Raw genomic sequence first — 24,038 nt, forward strand, 5'->3', positions numbered from 1 at the left:
CTCTTCAAGAAGCACGAAGACCTAATAGAGAAGATTTAGAGGAGAACAGCAGGAAAGATGATACTATGATTATGGAAGCTGAGTTACAGGAAAAAACTGGAGGCCTTAGAATTACCTACCATAGAAGAGTGAAGGGTGACCTGATCATAACCTTTCAGTTTTTGAACCACACTCTGACAGCGTGAACGGGAACAGATTTTCGAGAGATGTGGGCATAGAACAGTCAGTTGTAAAAAATATGTAAAGACGTAGTTTGATTGTATGTGAGTAGTGGATAGATCGAGTAAAATGCGTGAGGATATAGTAAATTGCTTGAAGATATAGTGAACTGCATGAGCATATAGTAGACTGCTTGAGGATATGGTAAACTGCGTGAGGATATATTAAACTGTTTGAGGATTTAGCAAATGTGAAAACAAAGCGATGGGATGCAGAAGTTTAAGACTCTTAGTGTCACCGAACAGTACAAATTGGTTATTACATCAGTGCTCTGACTTATTCTTCTAACACTCTGGAACCAATGCCCTCTAAAGTCTGCCACTCATGTTCCTTAGTTGAAGAGATTACTGTTGATCTCCCGTCTGGTCGAGAGCTTCAGAGCTTTGTATGTTCTTTTCAGATTTTTTTCTGTTCATGAGGCAAACATGCAGAGTGGAAGTGAACGATTATTGAACCAAATGTTGCTCTGGCTGTGAACAGTCCTTCTTTGATGTCTGGACTTGGAGACCAAATGGTCAGTCGTATTTCAATATGAGACCATAGGGCATTGACCTTTGATGTCTGGTATTGCACTTCGCTGTTCATTATTGCGTCTTCAGATATACATTAAAAGCGAACCAGATAATTAGCTAAGAATGATACTCTTTAAGACTTATCGTCTAGTGTCAGTTAAGTCTTCGTATCTCTTGACTATAAATAACATATTCTGAAACCACAAGAATCGAGACATTGTATATTACATGTTTATTTCTGTAGTATGATCATCTCCTATCTTTCCTGAGAATTACGTCATCGTAAGATATAATCATATTTTCAGTCTTTTCGATTTAGCTGTTATCATACACTTTGCATATCGCTAGACTGCGTCTGTGGAATTGCATGATTTAGCTGTTATCATACACTTTGCTTATCGCTAGACTGTGTCCGTGGGATTGCATGATTTCCTTTGACTTTCATTCACTTAACTCGTAGGCTTTTAACGATCATGTATTAATATCAAGCTACTAGTCATTACCTCTAAGTTGTTATCTTCACCAAAGAAGAATACTGACAGTGTAAACTGATCAAGATTATGGACCATTGAATTCCTTTGTTCTCACTTTAAAGCAGCTGCTCATGTTAGCTTGAAGTTTTCTCCATCAAGCAGTGACCCAAACAAAAGTACAGTCGCTCATAAAAGTTCGTGGGGTCCGTGTGTGTGTGTGTGTGGGGGGGGGGGGGGGCTGTGCAGTTTCCACCCCTTTGTGGACGGCGAGTCTTTATAGTAACCTGACAACGCACACAGCCATGCACACAGCAGAAGTGTAGCGATGATGTAATAAAGTAAGAAAGGATTATGTTTTGTCAGTCGTGTGTTATCGGTAGTCATAATCATTTACACACGCATGGAGACCCCCACAAACTTTATGAGTAAGCCAACGAACTTTTATGAATGACTACATCGAACACCACACTACAGGTTAATAAAAGTTATCATTTGGTACTGTATTCGTTTTTTGTAAAGTGCAAGATAAGTTTGATTACAATATGTTAGTCTTTTAACTACGCGGATGTTTGTATCTAACCTCTAAGCATGAGATGTTGGTTGTTGGTATGTACGGCCATCGACCTATGAGGAAGGTCATTAGGCCTTAATGATATGTTGCCTTTGTTGATCACCAGAAAAAGAAATACTCAGTGCAGTCTCGTTACGTCAAAATCAGCTGGCGGATGAACAGCTGATCGTATTAGTAACTAAAATCGAAAGTCATGTTTACTGCCACTAAAACTGCCTTCATATATATCAAGTATCAAGAATTCTCAAATAGGATATTACTTACGAATGAATTGCAAAATACTGAAGTATTCAACAGTATTAGAATGACCATATATGAATATTCGATAAACAGTGGTTAAAAAGAAACCTGCGCGTTATTTGGACGCAGCGAAACAGTGCCTATCCCGCTACCTTCTCAATTGGTATGTGTTATTATGCTCTCAGTTATTCGTTACTAATCAAACTAAGTTGAATTATCTCTTGTTAATCTGGTATATTAAGATAAAATTACTTTACAGGAAGTAACTAGATGAGCGAGAGAATAGCAGAAATATAGTGGTGATGTTCATAGCGTCAGTCAGGGAGTTTATGGCAACTATCTTGTGCTCTTTTCTCTCAGGGAGTCGCGCTCAGCTTTCAGTCGTTTGTGGGACGTTGGAAGTTAAATACGCTTGATTGTGGTTGAGTGGGAAACTATACGAAGCTGTGTGCTGATGTATATTTTGTTGACTACTATGTTGTCTCAGTGCCCACAGTCTTTATATGACAATAACTTTTTTAAACGAATAGGATTGACTCTCGAAAGTGACATTTACAGATAATGAAAGGAAAAGTATGTATTGCATAGTTCCGTGAAGCCTAGAAGGAAGTGCTGTGTAAACTTGTTATGACCATTTAACTTATAATCTACAGCAGATTTGTTAAGTACACACGTTTTCATATTACGATATCCTTAGCAACACTATTTCTGAATATTAATCCAGTGTTCCACTCAGACCAATCAGTTACATTAATCATTTATACTTCATTAAATATCTTCCCTTTGTGTAAATAAGATGTATTGTGTTTACGACGAAAAAGTATTTGATGTTTTACAGAGTAAGTAGAATTTCCCACCCATCTTCCTTTCCAAATATTGAGTTAAATGTGAAGCTCGTTTGGACAACGAGCTAAATAAGATTATTTGTTTACATTTGTCGAATATTGGTAATAGCATAATGGGTGAAATGTGCGCTTGTAAACATGTGTTTTGCAGTTTGCATTTTCTTTTCTTTGGTCATGAAATAGTCAGTAAACTGAAAAAACGATATGTTAAAAAAAGAACGCATTAAGTGACCTTTTGTGTAGACTTTCTCATAATTTAATCATGTAGAATATTGTGCATTGAGTCCATGAACTTGTTAAGTTTTTCTCATAATGGACAAAGCTACTTATTATTTTCATAATGATTTAACGAGATATATGACCTTATGTGCCACAGATATATTGTCATTATGCTTTCTGTATAATATGAATATTTATTTTCTACCCTAGATAACCATATCCACAAAGCAGTGCGTTTTATAGTAAATCATTGTCAAAACTTATTGCCTTTATATATGAAGAGTCACTATTTTAACATCATGGCACTGTAATTAAATATGGGTTATGTTCCTCGAGGGCAGGGTAGTAGATACTAATCAGTAGACTTGTGTATATATATATATATATATATATATATATATATATATATATATATATATATATATATATATATATATATATGTACAGTGGGTATCTCTCTCACTGTTCAATTACGTGCACACCTACTCGTCCAGCCAACACACACCCATCCCGCCCACTCACACTCCCGTCAGTCCTAGTTACAGAAGTATCAGCCCTCCACATTGCACGTAACAGAGTCACGCCCACCATCCACACCCATTCACACACGCCATAGTCCCACCCACACCCGCTAGCTCCTCAACACACACCCCCTAGTCCCGCCCATACCCACTAGCTCCTCCCAAACACCCTCTAGTCCTGTCCACACCCTCTAGCTCTTCCCACACACCCTCCAACACCGCCCGCACCCACAAACTCGTCACACACACTCTCCAGAACCGCCCATATTTACTGGTCCCTCCCACACACCTTCCAGTACTGCCTACACCCACAAGCTCCATCCACACCCACTACCCCGTCCACACCCAGGATAAGATAAAAAGGAAAAATACACGTGTCGCCGCTCAAATGATGACGCATTGTGGGGCACCTTAGAAGTACACACGCCGCAGTCATACGCGCGGCGCACACATACCGGTACACTGTCAGAAACGCAGACTTGCAACGCTGACAAACTCTTATATCAAGAGTAGGATCAAAGATCAACACTAACATATAAACTCCCTTACATACGAGGTACGAAACAAGTAGATCCTTAGAGTCGATAATGTAAACAAATGCATTCTCATGATAGTGTTGATCAGCTGGGATTGAAGGACCTCCACCACGTGCTCACACACACGAGTCACACACACGCTGTATGTAAGAGCATGGAAGCCAGTAGGCTTACATTGTTGACATATAATGTGATGACTTTCAAATAGGTTCTCATTGTGACTGTTGTCTCTCTCTCTCTCTCTCTCTCTCTCTCTCTCTCTCTCTCTCTCTCTCTCTCTCTCTCTCTCTCTCTCTCTCTCTCTTGTGGTTTGGGGTCTGAGTCATGGAGCAGATAGTATGTTCCGACCTTCATAAGAACAGGTTCCTGGCTGGTTGATCTAGCACCGCCCTCTTGGTGTGACCTTACGGTGGTGTTGAGCAGGTGGTGTGGATCCTGCACTGCGGTGGTGGTGGTGGTCAGCTGCTGGGGTTCCTGCTCTCTTCAGTTCGTGGTGGACAGAGGATGGGTTTTGCTTTGTCAGCAGCGGATGTGTACAGTCTGGAACCCCACTGATGACGCACTTAACTCTGGTTTTTAATGTTATCTCTCTCTCTCTCTCTCTCTCTCTCTCTCTCTCTCTCTCTCTCTCTCTCTCTCTCTCTCTCTCTCTCTCTCTCTGCCATGTACCAGTTAGTAATCTTCAGTTCTGCACTTTTTCTTTTAGTTATCAGGAAATCACTTTAGTTATCAGGACATCACGTTAGTTATTAGGACGTCACTTGCAATGTAAAAGATAAACGTGACATTCCTTCGTGGCTCCTGCATCCACCCTCTGGCAGTCACTGTCAAACTATAATAACCACTACAGAAACACCACTATTTTTATTTGATTTTCAAGTGTCGTTAGGTTAAGGGACGTTGGAGGTCTCTTTTGTCACGACCAACTCTGTAATGGGACCTAAGTAAACGGCCCAAGTTTGTTACTTTTTAAAAACAGAAGGTGACTTGTGCTCTGTAAGTGTAGTGCACCTCCAGTGTTGTGTGTGTTTAAGTGTACTACAGAGCGACGCCTTAAGGCACATCTATGCAAGCAAGACTATGCAGTTCTGAATTAGCTGTCAAGGTGGATGTTCCTATAGAACAGTGGTGTCTTCCTCGTCTCCACTGCCGCGTCGCGTTTATGGCCCACTCTCCTTCATCGTTCCTCAGTCCAAGGTGAGTTATTATGTGCCTTGGTTGTGTACTTGTTTAATGTTGGACTATAGGTCCAGACAGGCAACTATAATGGGGTCCCCACAACAATTTATCATCTGTATCTGTTGTTGTTGTAGCTCCCACTTTAGTACTGGAATGGTCAAGTGGCTTGGGAGCGAGAAAAATGTGTTAACTGAAAGTAACAACTGAGGTTGTTGATGAACGGATTCCTCAAATGTGTTCCACACCTGTGTGCGTTATCATCATGGTAAGTCCGCCTCATGTGAGTGATGTTTCAGAAGATATGCTGAAGATGCAATGTTTCCTGAAGTTGAGAGTAAGGGAGAGACTATCTCGTGAGGGATGATTCCTGTACATGGTTGTAGCGCCTCGTCAGAATTGTGATTTGTTCCGTGACGAGAGTTCAGCTGGGAAGCGAGAAACCTTTCTATGATGTAGTGTGACGTCACAGACCATTGTGATGCATGATGTGACGTCACAATATTTAATGCAAGATGCGGCTCACAAGTGACGTACAAAAAATGGAAATGTCCTCACCTGGATAACTGCACAGCAGCTGATGTGTCTTGTGGTCAGGCGGTGTACACTGGTCCCCGGGGGCCTCCTTCCCCTCTGATAAGTCTGATAGTTAGGTTTTATTAGATTTTCCACGACGTCTTGTCTGATATTAGATTTATTGAAGGTCATCATATATAGATCCATACCATTCGTCAGGTAGTAAGGACAAATATGAGTCTGTTTGTGTGTAGTTAACAGTAACGTGTGGTGTTGTCAGTTAGTAGAAATCGTTACATACCAGTAAACTTGTGGTGACAACAAACTTGGGTTATCTCAGCTTCGAGCAGAATGTTTTAACTCGAGTATGTTTACCTTTGTCGTCTGCACAGACTTAACATCTGGGAAGTTATAGACTGGCTGGTTGTTGGCTACAAGGGCTGTAAGCTTTTGAAGTGCAGGGATCATTAAGACCCCCCCCCCCTCCCCAGGGTTGTTACAATCACCAGTCCAGATATCTTCACTTCTTCAGTAATTAAGGCTGTCAAGTTGCAACAACCACTTGAAGAATTTTTCGGGTGTTTAAGATGATTGTAGGACCAGATGGATCCTCACTGTGTGACTGGCCCTTGTGGTTGGGTGGGCTTTAGGCCTATCAGTTGCCAGGGTTATTGACACTATCAAGGCCAACACATAAGCACCAACGGAATAATCTCTCACACCTTGAGATGGTCAAAATAACTTAAGAGCCCCATACATCTTTACTATGTATAGGATGGATCCATGATATGATCTCAGAATCTTTCTTTTATGGCATACCTGATGACGTAGCAGTTAAAATGCTCAGGACTGGTTTTGAAGTTTTTTCCCATGTTTTTGGTATGAATTTAAAGTTATGCCTATTGATCAAGATGATGAATGGTTTTGACATTATCATCATGATTTACATTTTGGGTTTGTCTCTATTGGCACCAGAATGACGTCATTAACCCGAAAAAATAAAAACAATTCGTAATTGTATGTAGGACGATTACAACTGATTATTACACTATTTGATTTCATAATGAATGCATACTTGATACACCGATGTATTCTACGTATTTTTTATCGATATGATTCATCTTGGTATTATTAGTGTCGTATCCATTTTTTATCTGCGTGTTGTTCAATCAGATGTTTAATTTTTGCCAGTCTCTACATATCAGAGAGGGATCCTTATCTTTTATTTGGCACGTATTTCATAATAAGCAAACAAAGTGTTTGGTGGTCTTAATTTGTATTTTCGTGAGGTACTGGTTTATTCAGGGTACAAGTGGTGTTAGTAGGAATTGAAACTTAGATATTTTATTCGTTTTCTGTTACTACGTCGTGATTCTTTCTGTTTACATATGAAATATTTTAGAATGAATATTTACCTTACAAAACAATAGCTCCTCTACCGCACTTATGTGGCGTCTTCGTAGAACCTAATCTTGAAAGGCGAAATTATTTGTAATTTAACGAAGTGAGATATGTCGATCAGTATTATGATTTCTCTCATGTTTTTTCCCTATGATTTTACAATGAATTTATGATGTCAATGTAACATAACGAATGATACTTACTTTGTAAGGTATTGGGTATGAGTTGAAGTTTGGTGAGGTTTTCATAGCTTTTCATTACAAATCTTTCACCTGTTTTCTCGTTAATCTTTCCTGATCTTCTTCCTCCCTGCTGTCGGTATTTGATATCGTAAGGTAAAGGAGAAAATGCTCAAAATATCGCAGCACTGGTCTCATTCACATTCAGATGTAAGAGGTTTATCAATATGAGTTTAGTCGTTCCATGGAAAAATACAGTGGCGGAGATAAACATTAATTTCCGACTAAATTTGTACACATTTCTGCGTACGTATCCAGGTTATATTACTTAGAATAAGAATAGTCATGTGTTAATGTAATAGTGACAAGCGAATTGCCAGTGGGCGAGTACTGAAGTTGCTGGACGTGTCTATAAAACTGTTGAATGTAAAGTAAATTGCATAGATGCTGGTATGCCGCAGTCAGCAGCTTTGTTGTGTGAAAATAATAAATAGTTTTCCTTGATCAGGAGAAATATCAACCATTCGACTCTCCTCAATTTTACTGCCTAAGAAGAAAGTGTTGATATTGTAGGAGTATGCAGGCAGGATGTGGTCCTAGCTAAGTGCAACTAAGCAAGTACAACGCTCAGGCATGAAGTAATGTTATGTAGGAAGTTTACTAATGGGCGCTTTAAGCTTCGTCTATAGCATTACATACCATTAAATAGACAGTGACAGACTGTTCCGATTATCATTTTATTGATATTACTAGAGTAGAATTAAAGTTGTTGAAGCATCATTTAATATCTGTTTGAACCCAGTGCGCGGTTACCGGAATTGAAATGGGTTGTAGCTACGAGTTTAATGTGAACTAAGACGTTTCTTGTATAACTGACGTGCTGGTTCATCAGCCCACTCGGAAAAAATTCGCGGTCGGCCACGCCCGGTCGACTGCAGATGGTTGGTTGTCAGAGATATGAGAACGGGCGATTATTAGGTTATCTTTAGTGAGAGCAGGTGGGAAAACATGTTAAACTTGCCTGAAATCCTCGTCAATTTATGTTTTTAACGGATAGAAAACGTTCAGCATCAAATCAGTATTAATAAGAAAAAGGTAATAATCGCATGAATCATGAAAGCATGAAGCATGAAAGCATGAAGAATGAAAGCATGAGAGCATGAAAACATGAAAGCATGAAAGCGTGAAGAATGAAAGCATGAAGCATGAGAGCACTATGATATGAAATTTAACGTGTCGTCGTCTTGATGAAATAACAATCTGGACCGCCTGTGTTACAAACCAGTAAATATTAAATGCCTATAAAACCATATTTGCAACAACAACAACAACAACATAAGTCTTGTTTATTGGTGTATTGGCAGTAGTCCAATTCCACACCAATGTGAAAAGGTGAATTTACACACAATGAAGACTAACTCAACAGAAATATTTTTTGTGTAAAAAGTGTATATGTGTAATGGACACACACACACACACACACACACACACACACACACACATATTTTTTTTTTCATACTATTCGCCATTTCCCGCATTAGCGAGGTAGCGTTAAGAACAGAGGGCTGGGCCTTTGAGGGAATATCTTCACCTGGCCCCCTTCTCTGTTCCTTCTTTTGGAAAATTAAGAAAAAATGAGAGGGGGGGATTTCCAGCCCCCCGCTCCCTTCCCTTTTAGTCGCCTTCTACGACACGCAGGGAATACGTGGGAAGTATTCTTTCTCCCCTATCCCCAGGGATATATATATATATATATATATATATATATATATATATATATATATATATATATATATATATATATATATATATGTGTGTGTGTGTGTGTGTGTGTGTGTGTGTGTGTAGCCCACGCCTCGCAACCGTATTACATTGTTGGAACCACGATTCCTTCAAACATACTTATTTTTGCTTTCCTAGATAATATTCTCGCCTTCCACACATTTTTCAACGCTCCCAGAACTTTCGCCCCCTCCCCCACCCTGTGACTTCCATGGTTCCATCCGCTGCCAAATCCACTCCCAGATATCTGAAACACTTCACTTCCTCTAGTTTTTCTCCATTCAAACTTACCACCCAATTGACTTGTCCCTCAATCCTACTGTACCTAATAACCTTGCTCTTATTCACGATTATTCTCAGCTTTCTTCTTTCACACACTTTACCAAACTCAGTCACCAGCTTCTGCAGTTTCTCACATGAATCAGCCACCAGCGCTGTATCATCAGCGAACAACAACTGACTCACTTCCCAAGCCCTCTCATCCACAACAGACTGCATACTTGCCCCTCTCTCCAAAACATTTGCATTCACCTCCCTAACAACCCTATCCATAAACAAATTAAACAACCATAGCGACATCACACACCCCTGCCGCAAACTGACATTCAGTGAGAACCAATCACTTTCCTCTCTTCCTGCTCGAACACATGCCTTACATCCTTGATAAAAACTTTTCACTGCTTCTAGCATCTTGCCTCCCATACCATATATTCTTCATACCTTCCACATATATATATATATATATATATATATATATATATATATATATATATATATATATATATATATATATATATATATTGGAAAGGATCACAATTTTGCGCGTGATCAAGTGATCATTGTATTGATTGGAGTAATGCCATCTCAGTTATTAACTCTAACTCTATTACCACGAGAAATATCACTGAATCTTCTATTATTAGTTACACAAAGAATTATAATTTTAATGTTAGTGATGGTCTATACAAATTAGATAACTTTATTGTTAATAAAATTTGTAAAATGATAAGTTTATGAACGCTCGTTGTCTATCTTGGACAATCGCATGTTTACCAAATAGCGTCCTAGCTTCGTCTCTTCGTTATATATCAAGTGACTGTTACATTTCTCTCTTGTGTCTCCCCTGATGTGATTATTACACAAAAGTGCACTTGGGAACTCATCGTGTTTCATTTACCTCGTGGACTTGTATATATATATATATATATATATATATATATATATATATATATATATATTTTTTTTTTTTTTCTTTGTCGCTGTCTCCCGCATTTGCGAGGTAGCGCAAGGAAACAGACGAAAGAAATGGCCCAACCCACCCCCATACACATGTATATACATACGTCCACACACGCAAATATACATACCTACACAGCTTTCCATGGTTTACCCCAGACGCTTCACATGCCTTGATTCAATCCACTGACAGCACGTCAACCCCGGTATACCACATCGCTCCAATTCACTCTATTCCTTGCCCTCCTTTCACCCTCCTGCATGTTCAGGCCCCGATCACACAAAATCTTTTTCACTCCATCTTTCCACCTCCAATTTGGTCTCCCTCTTCTCCTCGTTCCCTCCACCTCCGACACATATATTCTCTTGGTCAATCTTTCCTCACTCATTCTCTCCATGTGCCCGAACCATTTCAAAACACCCTCTTCTGCTCTCTCAACCACGCTCTTTTTATTTCCACACATCTCTCTTACCCTTACGTTACTTACTCGATCAAACCACCTCACACCACACATTGTCTCAAACATCTCATTTCCAGCACATCCATCCTCCTGCGCACAACTCTATCCATAGCCCACGCCTCGCAACCATACATTTTTGGAACCACTATTCCTTCAAACATACCCATTTTTGCTTTCCGAGATAATGTTCTCGACTTCCACACATTCTTCAAGGCTCCCAGAATTTTCGCCCCCTCCCCCACCCTATGATCCACTTCCGCTTCCATGGTTCCATCCGCTGCCAGATCCACTCCCAGATATCTAAAACACTTCACTTCCTCCAGTTTTTCTCCATTCAAACTCACCTCCCAATTGACTTGACCCTCAACCCTACTGTACCTAATAACCTTGCTCTTATTCACATTTACTCTTAACTTTCTTCTTTCACACACTTTACCAAACTCAGTCACCAGCTTCTGCAGTTTCTCACATGAATCAGCCACCAGCGCTGTATCATCAGCGAACAACAACTGACTCACTTCCCAAGCTCTCTCATCCCCAACAGACTTCATAGTTGCCCCTCTTTCCAAAACTCTTGCATTCACCTCCCTAACAACTCCATCCATAAACAAATTAAACAACCATGGAGACATCACACACCCCTGCCGCAAACCTACATTCACTGAGAACCAATCACTTTCCTCTCTTCCTACACGTACACATGCCTTACATCCTCGATAAAAACTTTTCACTGCTTCTAACAACTTGCCTCCCACACCATATATTCTTAATACCTTCCACAGAGCATCTCTATCAACTCTATCATATGCCTTCTCCAGATCCATAAATGCTACATACAAATCCATTTGCTTTTCTAAGTATTTCTCATACATTCTTCAAAGCAAACACCTGATCCACACATCCTCTACCACTTCTGAAACCACACTGCTCTTCCCCAATCTGATGCTCTGTACATGCCTTCACCCTCTCAATCAATATCCTCCCATATAATTTACCAGGAATACTCAACAAACTTATACCTCTGTAATTTGAGCACTCACTCTTATCCCCTTTGCCTTTGTACAATGGCACTATGCACGCATTCCGCCAATCCTCAGGCACCTCACCATGAGTCATACATACATTAAATAACCTTACCAACCAGTCAACAATACAGTCACCCCCTTTTTTAATAAATTCCACTGTAATACCATCCAAACCTGCTGCCTTGCCGGCTTTCATCTTCCGCAAAGCTTTTACTACCTCTTCTCTGTTCACCAAATCATTTTCCCTAACCCTCTCACTTTGCACACCACCTCGACCAAAACACCCTATATCTGCCACTCTGTCATCAAACACATTCAACAAACCTTCAAAATATTCACTCCATCTCCTCACATCACCACTACTTGTTATCACCTCCCCATTTGCGCCCTTCACTGAAGTTCCCATTTGCTCCCTTGTCTTACGCACTTTATTTACCTCCTTCCAGAACATCTTTTTATTCTCCCTAAAATTTAATGATACTCTCTCACCCCAACTCTCATTTGCCCTTTTTTTCACCTCTTGCACCTTTCTCTTGACCTCCTGTCTCTTTCTTTTATACATCTCCCACTCAATTTCATTTTTTCCCTGCAAAAATCGTCCAAATGCCTCTCTCTTCTCTTTCACTAATACTCTTACTTCTTCATCCCACCACTCACTACCCTTTCTAATCAACCCACCTCCCACTCTTCTCATGCCACAAGCATCTTTTGCGCAATCCATCACTGATTCCCTAAATACATCCCATTCCTCCCCCACTCCCCTTACTTCCATTGTTCTCACCTTTTTCCATATATATATATATATATATATATATATATATATATATATATATATATATATATATATTAGGTTTTGCCAGTGTAAAGTCACTTTCAGTAAGGCTGTATCATCATCAGTTGAGGAGGACAGGTAGTACAATCTCGTCAAGGAACTCGCTTCAGGAATCTATCAGCCTGGAAGCTACAGGCAAAGGGGTTCTGGGGTTATATATAATAAAGACGATTATGGTTTGAACCTCCTGGCTTATACCTCCTATTCTTCTTGAACCTTCACTCGAGCCTGATCCTTTAACCTTTTATATAACCTTTCACTGTGGCCTGAACCTACAACCCCAATTGAAACCTTCCTCCTTGGGTTGAACTTTCCATCCTCGCTGCAACCCTTTATTTTGGCTCAAAGTGTGAGCCCTTGACTTCAGTCTCCCAGTCAAGCGTGAACCTTCCCTACCGGCCAGAACCTTCCATCATTGCTCAGCTGTGTAGGGAGTGGGATTGGCTGAGGAGGGAAGTGCATGAGGAGTGAGTGGTGGTGTGGTTAGCCACACCCTGGTAGATGGCTCTTGGTGAGACATTCTAGCTCCCTACCACACACCGTATAGCATCGACAGTATTTCATATATTTTTGGAGGGCTTTTTATCGTTGGAGAGGAGAGCGGGAGATAAACTTCTGGAGATATTTTCAGTACTTTGATTGCCATATTCAGCATTTGTATGAATTCCTGTTAAGTAGAGCTTTTAAGCCTAGTATGTGTTATGGTAACGGTGTATCAGAAGTTTGATCTAAGGAATATTTGGTCACAGCAGCAGTGGGAAGATTTGTTTCAAAATATACGCGTATTCGTAAACTGGCAGACGCAAGTCTTAGGACTTGCCGTACGGAAGCTATACGGAGGCTCTGTCTCGCCAGGCCTAGACAGAGTGCTGGGTATAGTTCCACCAGGCGTGGGAGTGGCTCCCGGGAGGAAGATGCGTAAGGTGTGTCCCAGGACCTCAGGCCGCGATGGTACAGTGAAAGATGAAATCTGGACGCTTAAAAATGTTTGTCTGTACGCCTTATGTATAGTTGCCGGAGCGAGGGTTCGACACCTGTCCCTCATCGCCAGCGGCGGGACACAATTACAGGTTTCCGAAGAACCTGTTCCCAGGCCGCGGGTACCGCCACTTTCACACCGCTCTGTGACGCTCTTTCTGTTCTGTATCATCTTTGCAGACTCCAAAGTTAGACACAGGAGTAAGGGATGGACAAATATTTCAGTAGATTTTAGCGTTTCACTCAGAGAAAATTCCTTTTGAAAGTTTAGTTGGCTTCCATTTCGTTTACGGTGAATTTTTAATGATTCGCTAATCCCAGCTCTTCCCTAGATTTTTTTTCCGTAATAACGGTCGACTGAAAATAAAATGGCGTCGGCAAGAACCTTTCTCTGCCTGACTATGCTGCCACACAGGTCGTTGCTGGAGGCTCTCAGTTAGATTTTTCATTGCTAACTTATGACCGAGTTGGACACACCGAAGACTTGTTAAGCCAGTATGCTTCAGTCACTATTAAAATTTGTGCTGCTGGAGTAGTGGATAAAGGAGTTAGACAGGGTTGTTCCCTGTGGCTAGTATTGTCCAGCATACATACAGAAGCACTAGTGATGGAAGCACCTTCAGACCTCGAGGAAGGAATGAAGTTGGGAGGAAAACTAGTTAGACAGTCAGGCTTTCTGATGACAAGGAATTTGTTAGCACCATAGGTGAAAGTCTCATGCGAATGGTTAGCAGTTTGGTTACGACAGCAAGTGCTTCCAGAATGAAAGGAAATATGCTCAAACAAAAGCAACGATAACTGCAGGGGAAAAAAACAAGGAGCTGAAGCCTGAAGAGGTAAAACACTGCGGGTATTTAGGAAGTGCTATACCTTGTGATGGAGGTGGTATCAAGGAAGTAAGGACGGAATTTTCTTGATAAAACAAATTAGTTTTTAAGAGAGAGAGAGAGAGAGAGAGAGAGAGAGAGAGAGAGAGAGAGAGGAGAGAGAGAGAGAGAGATGTTCACTAATAAGCATAACGCCGAAGAAACGGACAGTAAAGGGCTTGATATAGTGCGTAGTTCTGCATGTTACAGAAACAAGGACCGTCAAAGATAGGAAACTGAAAAAAGAGTCTCTGAAGATAAGTTGGAGAGACTCTCAACGCAACGATAAAGTTTTACTTAAAGTGAAGGAGTTCGTTTAAAGTAACGCAAAGACAAAAGAACTAGATATGTATATTGCGAAGGGGAAGCCTGCTGTTGAAACATATGAGAGGGAAGATATGATGACAGGAGGAAGAAAGAAAATTGTATGATGAAGCAGGGAAACCTGTTCACATGAAGAGAGTGGCTAAAGAAATCGAGCGAGAGTTATTATATTCATGAGACATCTTGGCGACAGAAAGAACACCATGGAAAATCAGGCGATTGGAATATGAGACATGATTTTTTTCTGCCGGGCCCTGCCTTAACTGCCTCGCTCGTCACTGATCCTCTATATCAACATTGCAGTGGAAGCCATCAACTCCCGTAGTGCTCTTGTTACAATCATGTTTCTTCTGTTCTCAGAAATCGTTCAGGAAATCTCTTCAGAATAATTCTTGGCTTCAGGAAACGAAATTTTGTTTCCATATATAACGGAGATCTGGGATGAGCGTCGAGAATGGGCTCCCCCTTCACTGCCACATCCTCGCTGGCTTGTGTCTGGCAACTACTGTGTAGGTGTACTGCAGGCATATCGCCCGCCACTTCACCCAGCTTGCAAGTCAGACCGTATGTAGGGAGGATGTACATCTCTCGCTGGATGACATAATCGACAACACGTTGGGTTTGTATCGTGGGAGGATGAGTCCAGGACGAAAGATACTCCAATTTGTAACATTTTTGTTTTGTGTGTTGATACCACACACACACACACACACACACACACAACGTTTGCATTAGGTCGGGGTACAATCATATACTCACGCCCCCAAATATAGAGAGAGAACTTGGTGTGGTGTGGTTCCGAGGGCTAATGGAATCGAGCCTTACCTCAGGCCTTAGTTATGTGTGGTACAGAATGTTAAAAAAAAAAGTAGAATTGGGAATAGATTGATTACTTGTAATGAATAACATAAGAAACGACAACCTCGTTCAGTCAGAAAGTTATGTCACATGTGTGAGACTTCAGCGAAGACGAATGACCACCAAATTTATTTTTCGGGATTTTCTGATGTTGAAACGCTATATTTACTGATCAAGGTAACATTTGTGATGTATTGCTAGTCACAGTGAGTTAATGTACATCACCTACAGTATCTTTATTTCATTATTTACGTCAGTTTCCCTGATATTTAGTGTTCTCAAGCTGATCACTTTAGCGCAAAGCACAAGAAATCTGGGAAGCCTGTGTAAGGTAAGCTGCGTGCAGGCATGGATCGTGTCGTATGTTATGCAACGTGCCAGACGGTACCAACCTTCATCCTGAAAGGGACTTGCCACACACGCCTACCACATTTTGCCTGTTTGGGTACAACTGGTTAGTATTATCTGAAATGGTAAATCCGAAGTAGAAACAAAACAAATGTTATGTTCTATGGTAGAAGTTGAACGGACGACAGCATAAGTTCCCGTCTTCATGAATAGTAGTATTTTTCTGACATGAAAAAGACGTTTATGGTCGAATTACCTGATTTTATGACCACATCATCATACATTTCTAAGACTGCGTTTTCAATATTCATTATGATAAATGTCCTATATAGAATGTACACATATGATTACAAATTATTCTGAGTTCTTTCGCATAGTCATACCTGACATATTGATATACAGATCTATGTACTTACAACTGATCTCTTCTGGTAAGGGTTTTAACCCTGTGTTACGACAATATCACACCCAAGGGTCGTAACTTCGTGCTGAAGGGGTTCAGATATTCCTGGACATTACTACATTCAAGTTGAAGTAAACCTCCATCATTTGTTACCTCCTTATTGAGACGACACTCGAACAAAACCACCAGATATGTAGTGGTTCAAGGTCATGACTAGTAGTGGTTCTAGGACATGAATAGTAGTAGTTCTAGGATATGACTAGCAAGTTCTAGGTCATGACCAGTGAATGTTCAGTATAATTTATCATACATACCTTCCGTCAAAAGTTTTCATTAATTTTTCTTCTCAAATCTTTTCGTTTGAATCTAAATTCAGTTGTTCTGAAGCTTTTCGAACTTCGGCCTCTATCAGTAGCAAGTCATGGTGCTCTGTTTGTGCCCTTCTATTCGGATGTTGTCACTATCTCATTTTTTGGTTAGGAAAAGATACTTATTTCAAACCCCAGTCTTTTCGTGATACACCAACAGCATATTAACCAGTTACATGGGTACGAGGTTCTGTTTCCTTTAGTTTAGAGTAAGGTTTGAAAACCTGTAAGAGAAAATTTTATCGAAAAAAGGTAACTTAACATGGTGGAAGTGTAGTTGCCTTAGTAATAGTTTGATGGCACATTTAACATGTTTGTGTCGTTTGTTGGATTATCATGATCATCTAGGTCGAGGAGTAGACTAGACAAGGGCTAGCGAGCCCCATAAACCTGCGGCCGAAAAGATAGCCCAGTGGTAGATTGGTTAACATACAGCCTCCTGGTGCTCCAGACCTGGATAGCCATTAACACTTTGGCTGAGATTGGAGCCAGTCCGGGTTGTCGTACTTACAATACTCTTGCTGAGCAGAAGTGTGGAGGCCGCCTACCTACAGTTTCTTGTACAGAGGTTAAGGTGATCCTAGGCCGTGTAACTTTCGTCCTCTCGCCCGAGGCACCAGTAAAGCCGTGACTGGTTGACCTATGGTTGCTTCGTAATTTGTGCAGCAGGTGATGCTTGATGTCTGGATGAAATCTTTTTATGAAGTTACGTAATCATGAAGAACGTTCAGGAATGTGGTATTATGTAAGATTCTTCAGTTCATAGTCTGGTACGTACAGACCTTCGTGTGAAGAAATCAACTGCTAGGATCATTACGGCTGTCAACGGCAAGCTACTTCCACCAACCAAAGGATCTTGAACACCTTCAGGTGTTAATAATGATTCAAAGACCACGTACAGTGTCATTATGTATATGACCATTACGTGTAGGGTTGATTGATTGGGCTTTACGCCTACCAATTGCCGGGATCATTATTACCATCACTCGCCGAATTACCTTTAAATGATTTTTCATATATAAAGATATCTATACGATTACATATACCTGTTAAGTATATATGAGGATTTTCGTATTAATTACTGTGACTTCGAAATATATTCATTTTTAAATGATAATGGAATATGGTAAGAATTGTTTTATCTTTATTGCGCAGTTAGTCCGAAAATAACGATATTCATAGATTATTATTTTGTGAAATGTTAACAAAGTGTGAGGCGATGGCAACAGCCGGGCAGGCAAGTGGTCGTGCCAAGGTGATCCGCCACCTCAGCTGCCTCCGTCTCGCCTGGAGACCCCGCTCTATGGCTTCTCATTATACCCATTGTGGTGTTTACCTTCTCAGTTCGCTGGGTGCTACACCGACATCCTCGCACACAGGACCACACCTCTCGGCTACAAGCCAAGTTTGGCTTTAAATACTGTCTAGGTCTGGGTCACATTTTTCTTTTTACTGAAACCGTTGTACGATGTTCAGTGTGTGGCAAGTGAAATATCAGTTGCTTATACTAGCGCTCTCTCTCTCTCTCTCTCTCTCTCTCTCTCTCTCTCTCTCTCTCTCTCTCTCTCTCTCTCTCTCTCTCTCTCTCTCTCTCTCTCTCATTTTTATGCACAGTTTCTAATACTGATTTAAGCACGAAATCTTCGTTTGGATCATAGTTTACAGTGATAACAAATGTTCTTCCCACAGAATTTCGGGATCACATCTCTGAGAGTGCGCCTTGTTTTCCCGTAGTCCAATTAAAGTGGAAGAAAATGACTTTAGTTTAGGCACAGTTTGTAATGCATATGATAATCGCTGTAGGGTCGCATGTTTAACACTGAGTGACGTCTTATGTTTTAACATTTTCTTTTAGCATTGGAGTATAGAAGATTGTTGTGTCCTAGATTGGAACTGTAATCTAAATGTGAGTATGTTTTGGCTACGATATATGATGGTGAAGGATGTAAGCCATGACTCGATTGCTCTAGCGATAACAGACCATTACATTATTCGGGTACGTCCAGGTCTTCACACAGTAGTCTTGCTGTGGAGTGGGATTTTATGGATTACTAGTGTTACTGCTACCAGTTTGAGAAAACGGACAACAAATTAGCGCCTTTGAAGAATTACTATACAATCACATAGTAGTGGATTTAACTGACGAAAAATCAAGAAAAGGAAAAAATCTAGGACATCGTTGGCGAGGAAAGGCGCTGTGCGGAGGATGCGATTGTGAAAATACGGCAGCAGGAAACGTATGAGTCAAGGTTAACAAGGCGCAGTACTTACATGTTTGTACTGCTGGCTACAATGACTTCACTGTCACCAACGCTCCAATCTTCATGATGAAATGTTCCAAATGTTCTGAACAACAACAACAACAACAGTTCGATGTTAGTGTCTGTATGATTTCTAAGCGTGGTACAGTTTCTTACAGCAGTCGTAGGTGTTCACTAAAGATATGATCATACTGCTTTTTTATAATTTTTTTTTTTTTTGTTCATTGTGTAAAGATAAGAAACCCATGTCTTGATTATTATCCGAAACAAACCATTGTGAAAGTGTTTTGTTCATGAACTAATTCATATAGTTGGCTAAAGAAAGGAAACTTAAAGTATTCAGTATTTTTGCTAATTTTAGACTGACTAGTTTACTATCATACCCTCACCGGTATACCCAGCAGAGGGAGTCGTGAAAGTAGCGATCTTAGCGATATGTCAGGGAGGCATTGTTGGTAGACAGTGTTGCAATGTAGCGCAAACCTGTGACTCCGACGGCGAGAGAAGGAACTCACGGTTAATTGACATACGGAAGACAAAAGGGTTGAGTGTGGTGTGGAATTACGGAGTGTGTTGGTGGGGCAGGGTTGAGTGTGGTGGTTGTTAACTGAAGCTAAATGAAATAAATTCAAATAAATAAAGGTGTATTGGATAGGCAGCCAACCGGCTGAAAATACACAGTTGAGTTATTACAATATTACAGACATGGGAGTCTGTTTCGTGGACCAGGGCTGGTGTGGAAGATATTCCCTACAGTTTCTCGTAGTTTTTGTTCACGTTAATGCCATGTTCACGTTAGTGCCATGTTCATGTTAGTGCCATGTTCACGTTAGTGCCATGTTCACGTTAGTGCCATGATCACGTTAGTGCCATGTTCACGTTAATGCCATGTTCACGTTAGTGCCATGTTCACGTTAGTGCTACGTTCACGTTAATGCCATGTTCACGTTAGTTCCATGTTCACGTTAGTGCCATGTTCACGTTAATGCCATGTTCACGTTAGTGCCATGTTAGTGCCATGTTCACGTTAATGCCATGTTCACGTTAGTACCATGTTCACGTTAATGCCATGTTCACGCTAATGCCTTGTTCACCTTAGTGCCATGTTCACGCTAGTGCCATGTTCACGTTAATGCCATGTTCGCGTCAAGGCCATGTTCACGTTAAGGCCATGTTCACGTTAATGCCATGTTTACGTTAATGCCATGTTCACGTTAATGCCATGTTCACGTTAATGCCATGTTCACGATAGTGCCATGTTCATGTTAATGCCATGTTCACGTTAATGCCATGTTCACGTTAATGCCATGTTCACGTTACTGCAAAGAGTTGTAAGCTTAATGTTATTGTTGTTATGCCAGAGAGAGCAGAGCTTCCCGTTAACCCCAGTAGACAGGAAACAAACAAAACCATTGCACTTGTTCTCGTCATGTATGTACCTTTGCTGCAGACACCTATGTATGTACTGGATGAATTGCTCGAGATCTTCTGTTTACATGGATAAGTATTATCATGTTTACTTTTATAAGTATTATCATAACGTGTTTACTTGTATAAGTATTATCATATCATGTTTACATATATAAGTATTATTATATCATCATTCAACCAAGTGTACGTACGCATATTGTTATAGGTTAGGTTGTGCTATTAGGTTAGGTCACTTTATTTAGAACCATTTCTAGTCACCGCAACTCAAAACGTGAGTTAGTTCATCTTTTAGATCAATTTCTTAGTGTTTTCTAGCTAGAAGGAAAGTTTTAACCTATACGTACTGAGTCAGCGTTGTTATGCATGACTGAATTTTTTGTTTTTGTGTTTCAAACCCAAGTAGTGCAGGATTTGGGATTTCATGGGATAATCACTTGTACTAATGAATATTGAGAGCAGAAAAAACACGGAAACCGACGTTTACATGAACCAGTTTGGTTTGTGATACTACACGTGGAGCCTGGCCTCAAAATGCGAAAGCTACAGTTAGGGTAGTCCCAGGCCCAACACATATCGCACATCACCATACGTTTTTTGGGCCATTTCCTAAAATCTGATATATTTTGCTTTGGGAGTGACACAAGTAAAACATTATTTGCTTGATTCCTCTTGGATATAGAATGAAAGAGAATGAGGGAACATGGAAGCATTAAAGACGGAGGGAAAGTAAAAAAACATTTCAACAGAATTTTATATAAAGAGCATTATCTTCGAGGGCGTGGGAGGCTTGGGAGTAGGTGGATCAGTCATTGGTAATGAGATGTGAACTGCTCAGGTCCTGACCCCAACGGCTGAACCACTGTTAACATGATAACTTTAACCTGAACGCGGCTGCCAAGTAGTCAGCTATGTAATTACTACAGCAGACCATCACGAAATTCTGAAGTGGCGTAAACTATTGAATGTAAATATAATGGTGGAAGATGGACAGGAAGACACGTTAACAAAGATCAGGTACGGAACGCATCTTTAAGGTATAGAGTATGACCATTCTCTCTGTCTCTCTCTCTCTCAGCCAAGCGCGCAAGCCGTCACCATAACAAAATCTCGTCTTCGTAGGTAGGTACCATCTTAGGTAATCTTTGCCATCGCCGACGTTATTAAGGGTGAGATAAGTGAGATCAGCACAACACAAGCTGACCGACCAGCAGTCAACAGGCTTCCCACCTAACGAGGTCACCAGCAAGCATATATTCACAGCTGATGTGCTCCTGACACGGAGACGTGAGCCACACGGAATATACGTAGCAAGACTTGCCTTAATTTCTGTGTTTTTCCTGTCTTCGTTTTTAGCGTTCTTGGGGTGGCATATACACACATTATATATATATATATATATATATATATATATATATATATATATATATATATATATATATATATTCTTTTCTTTCATACTATTCGCCATTTCCCGCATTAGTGAGGTAGCGTTAAGAACAGAGGACTGGGCCTTAGAGGGAATATCCTCACCTGGCCCCCTTCTCTGTTCCTTCTTTTAGAAAAAAAAAAAAAAAAAAAAAACGAGAGGGGAGGATTTCCAGCCCCCCGCTCCCTCCCCTTTTAGTCGCCTTCTACGACACGCAGGGAATACGTGGGAAGTATTCTTTCTCCCCTATCCCCATATATATATATATATATATATATATATATATATATATATATATATATATATATATATATATATATATGTATATATGTATGTATGTATATATATATATATATATATATATATATATATATATATATATATATATATATATATATATATATATATATATAAGTATATATATATACATATATATATATATATATATATATATATATATATATATATATATATATATATATATATATATATAATGTGTGTATATGTGTGTGTATGTGTGAGGAAATAAGTATATCTCAAAGAAGTTTCCGATTATGAGTGGAGACACTTTAGTGGATTATATTTCGTAGAATTCTGAGGCTTTTTAGTCGAGGCTTCACGAAGATCTCGTTATCGGACTTTACCAAATCTTGTTTTTTTCAGTCATGAGGTTTATTTTTCATTCATACACTTCATGCTTTTCCAAAGCTTAACATTTTCATACTTCTTTATGATAATTGCTAAATTATGAGTTTGATTCTTTAATGCTCTATTTTTCCTATAAATTTTGATCAAAATTTTGGCTAAGGTTTAAAGGTTCATCTGCCCAGAGGTTTGGTATTGTAACGACGACTGGCCACACCTATGAACGACGGTGCGACTCTCGAGCATCACAGGGTTAGTATCTTCATCACCATTAAGGGTCATGTCCACGGCTAGATAGGCCATCATTCCCATGGGGTTGATTTCTGCTTGTTCTGTACTTGTGTTCCTAACTTGAGGTAAGGGATGAAATGACGTCGGTAAAGTGATGTGCTCAAGATCGGCACATAGCCATTGAAGGTGGCATTCTTCGCGTCTGTGGTGCAGTTAGCGCCTACCTTAAGGGAGCCATGACAGAGGCGATGAGTTTAGGAACTTCGTCTTTGCTGTAGCAGTCAGATCTTCACACTGTTCTTGAAGTTGTAGACAGTTGTTGTGACAAGTCCCTGCAGCTCCTATCTGAACTTGAGTTGGATCGACGTGGCTGATTGTCAACTTTTTGTAGTAGACGATAATAAGATAGAGGGCATCAGCGTCAGCCATCTAGACTGGTGAGAGACATTTCACATAATTTTACTCGTGCCTGGCAACATGTACCTCGCAATATGCCTTGCAGATATGGTATCCAAAATGCACGATTTGCTCATCAGAGTTGCCAGTATCGTTGCTGCTGTGTTTAAGGCAAATTACAAATGCAGGATATCCGTATGCCGTCTTCCTCCCAACTCTTTTCCATATGTGACCTGTTTTCTCCCAGATGCTTTTGTGTGTGACGGTTGGTGATTAGTGATCAAGTGTAAAACTTCTACACTTTACCTGGAAATACTCCAGCAGGTGGACATTGACTGATTGCCTGCCAGGCTTGCACAAGAGAAGGTTAGAGTGCAGTCATATGCATAAGCGTGGGTTTCAGGTTGAGGTTTAGATCATTGAAGCAGACACTCCGTAACAGAGGGCAGAGGACGCTGCCGTGAGCTGCTGCTGGGGCACTCATCTGCTCCGCGAAACTAATTTGGTTTCCCATGAAGGTCATCAGGGAGGCATAGAGCCTTTCCATGCATCTACACTGCTACAAGTTTTGTGTAACTTAGTGCCACACCCGGCCATGTGCACCAGTAGTGCCACACATGGTCAGGGGCACCAGTAGTGCCACACATGGCCAGGGGCACCAGTATACTGTATTGTTATCTTAAAATTATTTAACAGTTGTTGACGTCAACTTGTGGTGTCCATATGTTACTGCAGCAGTGTGCAGCCAACGTTATCAGT

General features: G+C 40.4%; 1 protein-coding gene across 3 annotated transcripts in view; it reads left to right on the forward strand.

The window, feature by feature from the left end:
- Nucleotides 1-24,038, forward strand: part of LOC139757751 (uncharacterized) — a 136,627-nt gene that overhangs the window by 21,433 nt on the left and 91,156 nt on the right. Inside the window, exons 1-2 of one of the 3 annotated variants that reach the window (XM_071678508.1) lie at nt 2,410-2,461; nt 5,017-5,333. The exons of 1 other annotated variant lie outside the window; for it this stretch is intronic. The gene's annotated coding sequence lies outside the window, so the exon portion shown is untranslated. Of the gene's footprint in view, nt 1-2,409; nt 2,589-5,016; nt 5,334-24,038 lie in introns of those variants that run through there. One more of the 3 variants, XM_071678507.1, reaches the window with a different exon arrangement.

Source organism: Panulirus ornatus, chromosome 28 (assembly GCF_036320965.1).
Source record: "Panulirus ornatus isolate Po-2019 chromosome 28, ASM3632096v1, whole genome shotgun sequence".
NCBI lineage: Eukaryota > Metazoa > Arthropoda > Malacostraca > Decapoda > Palinuridae > Panulirus > Panulirus ornatus.